The 6,390-nt window shown below is 34.9% G+C and overlaps 1 protein-coding gene across 1 annotated transcript in view; it reads left to right on the top strand.

The window, feature by feature from the left end:
- The first annotated feature begins 1,106 nt into the window (after positions 1-1,106).
- LOC117177788 overlaps positions 1,107-6,390 on the top strand; it is a 67,539-nt gene continuing 62,255 nt past the window's right edge. Inside the window, exon 1 of the mRNA XM_033368711.1 lies at positions 1,107-1,332. The gene's annotated coding sequence lies outside the window, so the exon portion shown is untranslated. The remainder of the gene's footprint in view (positions 1,333-6,390) is intronic.

Genomic DNA, 6,390 nt, shown 5'->3' with positions numbered 1-6,390 from the left:
ACAGACAACAATTAATAGTCATATTAAATAAACATATACAGCCCAACAATCTTTGGTTCGCAGCTATACTGCTAACAATAACATTGAGATACATAGGTTAAACTTTGACCGTTATACCAGCGCTGCGCGCGTGTGCAGTACGCTATAAAAGAGAGAGATAGAAACCCAACGCAATCGTCTCTCTCTTTCTAATCGTGGACGTTCCCACTTACGGGCATGCTTACTCTATCTGTATAAGCTCTTTGGCCCCACCTCGCCCGCGACGTGCTTGGTGGACGCGGTTGCCATAGAAACGGTGAAAAGTTGAAGAGGGCAGCACCTCGATATAGTCGAAAATGTAGTTAGATATATATATCGGCCGTCCCCACCACTGACCCATGCCGTATCTAGGACCTAATATCTTTGGTCCAACTGGAGTTCTACAATCAATGATGCCAACGTTGCCACCCTGTGCTACTGCGCTTGCGTTGGGACTGGGCGCTGGTTAGCCACGCTGGGCGCGCGATTCAAAATGACATTCAAAAGGAATTCTTGTAATTTAAATAAATAATTATTAAAATATGTACGAGAATGTATACAAATTGTATAACTTTTTATTTCAGACAAGAAACAAGTATATAACACATATATTTGATAAATAACAGCCTATTTTTATCGAATTGCAAAGACTGACTAATATTTCACAAACATTTTTTTAATAGATACATTTTTTTATTAGCATATAATATTTTAGTAGCTTAATATATAGAATCTAATTGCAGTATATAATAATAATAATATTTGAATTATTCTAAAAAAAAAGTCAGCTCAGAATATTGTTCTTTTCGAGTGAGACGTGGCAAAACGACGCTTATAAACTGTTATTTATATAATATATGTGTTGTAATTTTGTTTTTCCTGAAATCGAAAGTTACACACTTTGTATATATTCTTGTACATATTTGAATAATTAATTACTTAAATTACAAAAATGTTTTTTAAAGTAATTTTGAATCGCGCACCAAGTGCGGCCAACCAGCGCACAGACCTAACGCAAGCGCTGTAGCACAGCTTGCCAATATTGGCTTATCTACCAACAATTGTTAGTGTTGGTCAAAGCAGTCACTAATAAAGCAGTATATAAAGCATTCTAAAGTATAAACTATAAAACAAGGGAGAGAAATCACTTAATTACAGTTGTAATTACACTCTTGTCAAAAATAAAGTTTTAGAGTGGAACAATAACTCGTCGACATCTTTTAAGTAGCTAAGTGGTAAATGTGCACCTCATCGTGTTTGCCGAGTCTTTAAGGTTACTCAATCTCCATTTTGATGAGATATTCATTCAAGCAGGTTATAATTTTAGTCTTTTTAATTTTACACAATGTTAGATTTCAAAACTCCCTATACAATTAAGACAGCTACTATCAATTAAGACTGACCGCATTTGTTCAGGAAACTTAGGCCACAACAGACTTCCAGTAGCCAGATGAATTTAAGCGAAGACATTTTTTGGGCTACAAAAGTAATACAAATTATTAAGATTTTTTGTCACTGTTATTATTATTAGTATGAAGATAATTTCTACGAATTGTCTAATCAGATCCCAAATTTGATTTATATGTCCGGCTAGGCGGATAAAAAACCTTCACGTCTTATTATTTACATTTTACCTAAAATACTGACTCGCTAGTATCCGGATAAACAACACAATTCGGTTATGCAAATTTTTTAAGATAAGGTATTTCGTTCAAGCAATTTTTTTCAATGGTCCTAATCCTAATTTTGATCAAACATATTGATAAGCGAGATGAAGAGAACATTTATTTTTAGTTTATTATATATATTTTTTCTATCTTAATCAACTCTTGCTTGGCAGGGAATTGCAATGAAGGTATTATTGAATGATAGCAAGTTGATGTAATTGATTGCTACTTAACCTCAATTTCTGTGATGACAGGTGAACAGTGACATCAGACGACATGTAATTATGTTCTGGCGTGTAATTTAATATCACTTATGGGTTAAAATGAAAAATAATCAACGCAATTCGCTTAGACAATTTTTCGTGGATAAGATGTCGTATTTAAGTAAAATATATTTTTTTCATTTGTCATGACCCTAATTACGTTAAAATTAGTCTCAAGTGTGATTAAGAAAAGTACTTTTATCTTAAATTTAGTTTTTTTTGGCTTAGAGCTCCAGATATTTCAATAAACGATGTCTGGAAAAATTTAATAGTTGACGTGATACAGGTCGTTAAAAAAATTCGAATTAATGAATTTTCTCATTATACATATTTTATAATTATAACTTACATACTAATATACTTTTTTGGAGTTTAATTCAAGGTGCAATTGTAGAATAGGGGTGTCATCTCTTTTTTGGCTGATTAAAAAGTCAAGTCGGTTTAGTATAACTGAAGATATGTAATATTCAAAGAAAAGATACAACAATTTTCGAACTCCCATATCTCCGCCATTTTTTCGAATTTGCAAAAATCACTTTAGGGAATTTTTCTTCACTAATATATAACTAAATGCCGAGTTGCAGCCAAATCCCGTTCCATGAAGAAAATTTTCGTTATCACTTGACATTGACTCCACCAGTTATATATTATTACATCATTAAGCCATTTCCCTTTCGGTGTAGGCGTGACTCACTCGGTGGGGGAAAGGAGTAGCGTGTGGAAGGGATAGACACTTCAGATTGGTTTAGAATTCTCGTGTTATTTATGTAAATAACACGATGCAAAATCCTGTTAAATAAAACAGTTTAAAATTTCCTTTCTGCTCATCCCTTTCAAAACAAAATTGCAGTAATTAAAAACTTAGTTGACAGAGCTCTAGGTTTGCCCCATTATTCATTTCACACAAGAAATTTGAATATAGTTCGTTTAATACTTTTGTTCTTCCATTTTTTGGTCAAATTTCTAAAACTATTGAACTTATGTTTGAAAAAATTTTTAATTTATATTATTTTCCGCATTCCATTTAAAATGTATTCAGTGATAAATTTTTGCAAAGATCCTTTAGATAATTGGCAAGATTACGATATCCGTGGCGACAAAGGTTTAATGTGGATTCCTATAGGATTTTTAGCGACAAACATGCATCTCAAAGTTTGAAATCGATATCTCGAATAGTTTTCAATTTCTCGAATTTTTAAACTTTTTTTAAAATGTACATAATTTCTTAAACTCATTCCGATAGGCGACTTTAGTACAAGAAACAGAAATGACACACTTTTAATTCGATATATCGAAATTAGATCTCGAGATATTCTTTTATTTATATTAAATAAATAACTTACTTGTTTAAAAAATATAAATGATAGACATTTACTTTTCGGTTCTTTCAGATGGACATAATTTCCGCGGTCAGTTACAGGGGTGTCTTCCCGCCTCCCCATGGGGCTTTGGAAAAGGAACAGGGGTGTGATCTTATATTATTTCTATGACCAGTCAGAGGGGTGCCTTCGATATCTCGAACAATATAAGAGATATCGATTTAAAGAATTCAGATTCGTTTTTCTCGCAAAAAGTCCTAACGGAATACATTTAAAAAATAAGATAAATAATAAATAAAAGTTCATTATTTTAACATAAAAAATCGATATCTCGAAAACTATTCGAGATATCGATTTGAAACTTCTTCTTATTTTTCTTTCCTCTTTTTTATTTTTGTCCGAAAATTTTATTTGTTTTTTTTTCAGATTACAATGGGATTTTTGGTTTTTATTTATTCATTGTGGTCCAAATTTGGTCGTTGGATTTTTGTTTTATTCAACAGGATTTTGCATAAATTTGATTATTGGACGTTAAGTGGGATTTTTAATTTGGATTTTGGTTTAATTTAAATTTCCTACATTTTGTAAATAACACGTTCGTTCCGCAACACTGTTCCGACCCAGGTTGCTGATCAATCTCTCTAGCAATCACCCCAAGTGAAGATCCTCACAAAGTCGTTATGTAAGGTTCCCCACTTGGGTCCATTAGTGGCCAAGGTCTTTTGTTTCAGGCGTCGTTCACTCTACTGACACTGTTTTTATTAACTCTTTGCCACTATACTTTCCTGTCCTGGCATACTTCTCGAGCTTCTTTTATGTCCATGCATTTTTTCATGCAGGCTCTCGTGTTTCTGTGACTTCTTATGTCTCTTCTAACTAGGGTCTCATTCACACATTCTAACCATTCTTTCCGCGGTCTACCTCTGGGCAAGCTGCCATTTACTTTACCTTGATACACTTGTTTCTTTAGTCGTTTATTTGGCATTCTCTCAACATGCCCGAACCGTCTTAACCGATTTCTTTTCCATGTGTCTACTAGCGTCTCTTCTGCACCACATTCTTTTAGAATTATCTCGTTACTTACTTTGTCCATCAGAGTTTTCCCGCATATTATGCGCATGAATCTGATGGCAATTGCGTTAATTTTACTCATCTTTTTCTTGATAAGTCCATGTCTCGCTACCATATAGTACAGTCGGTACAATATAGAATTATGTAATGCCATTTTAGCTTTACCGTTTTTCAAGTTCTTAATTATATCACTAACCTCAGTGACACAAACTTTCTCAATTGAGTTTTCTATCGCATCGTGTTCAACATCGGAGTTGTGGTGTCCTATAGCTTCATCTCCGAATCGTCTCCTAAAATAGTATCTGAAAGCCTCTAGTATTCCGTCTGCATCATATACCATTTTCCCCCTACTATTTCTCATGTTGACATATTCTGTACTTTTGTTTCGTTTCATTTTTTTATAAAGCAATTTCTTGCTTCCTTCAAAGTTGTTTTGTATTTTCATCTATTCTTCTGCTCTAATTGTATCTTTACGTTCCTTAACTAATCGTTTGAGTATCCTGTTTTCGTGTTTATAATCATTTCTACATCTATTTCTTTCCTCATTGGTAAGACCTGCGATATCCCGTAACATTGTCCAGGCGCCCTCTATATCTTTGTCTTTTATACGGTCCTCCCATGTTGCCCTATCTATGCTTTCAATTATCTTATTTTGGAAATCTATTCGCACATCTGGCTTCTTTAGGTTCTCAATTTTGATTCGCGTTTGTTTTGTTTTCTTGGTTCTCTTTTTTGTCCATCCCCGACCTAAGTTAATTTTTGAGATCAGAAGGTAATGATCAGTATTGCATTCAGGACTCCTCGTGACCCTTGTATCTTAGACTAACTCTCTTAGTCTTCCATCCGCAACAAGAAAGTCAATTATACTGCGGCTATTTCCTTTAAACCAGGTGTACATGTCGATCATTTTATGCCCAAACCAAGTATTTGTAATGAACAGACCCCTTTCTAAGCATATACCAACTAATTTATCTCCGTTATGGTTTGTTCTTGGATCCCCAAAATTACCTAGCACTCTTTCTGTATCCTGATTTTGGATGCCCACTCATCCGTTTATGTCTCCTAGTAGAATTATTCTTTCCCCATTTTCGCAAATATTTATTGTGTCATTTCAATTGTTCCAGAAGGCGTCTTTTACTTATCTAGGATCACTATCAACTGGCGCGTAGCGTGCTATGATAAGAAGTCTTCTGATTCCTACTTTCATTCTGGCATGGTCTCCGAGATGCTGCTTTTCTCTTTCATTCAAAATCAGACCTACTCCTTGTTTACCATGTGATTCACTGTCTACTCCTGACCATATTTCAAATAATCCGCCTTTCAACACGCCATTTTTTATGTCTTTGGTTTCGCATCTCTTTTTCTTTGTTTCAGGCACACATAAAATATCTAGTTTCCTCACGTCAATAGTTTCACGCAGTTCTTTTACTTTGAGATCATTTACTCCCCTAGCATTCCAAACACGCAGTCTCCATTCGTCGCCTGAAACATGACCTTTATATTTTCCGTGTGCATGCCTTTTGCCATTAAAAGTTCCAGTCCTTTCTGAGGCTATTTTGTAGTTTGTATTATTCGGTGTTTAGATTATACGCCCAACCATCACCTGCATGCAATAAGTTTATTTTCTGAGTTGAAATCATGTCAAAGTTAAGTATCAAATCGTCATATGGTGGAGATTGTAGTTTTAACGTCACTCCCACTAAAACTTCAGTTAATAAGGGAGGGTTGGGAGAGGGGGGTGGTAGAACTGGAACCGAGAGACATTCCTGACCATTTTAAGAAGAGGGTATCTTCCATTTGCGACTCTATATGCTGTACCCAGAATAATCCTGCTGTGAAGACATTCAAGACTCAATATTCCGCGACCACCTTGACGGCGTGCGATGTACAGTCGCGGAACAGAAGACTTGGGATGCATGCTTTTGTTCATGTACATAACCTTTCTTGTCCCGATATCAAGGGATTTGAGCTCGTTCTTCGTCCATGGAACTACTCCAAATGAATAGAGTACTACCGGGACGGCAAGCATGTATCCTTTATAGATGTCACATC

This window comes from Belonocnema kinseyi, chromosome 8 (assembly GCF_010883055.1).
Source record: "Belonocnema kinseyi isolate 2016_QV_RU_SX_M_011 chromosome 8, B_treatae_v1, whole genome shotgun sequence".
Classification (NCBI taxonomy): domain Eukaryota; kingdom Metazoa; phylum Arthropoda; class Insecta; order Hymenoptera; family Cynipidae; genus Belonocnema; species Belonocnema kinseyi.
Note: the sequence above shows the minus strand (reverse complement) of the source record. Positions and strands in the feature narration are given on the sequence as shown.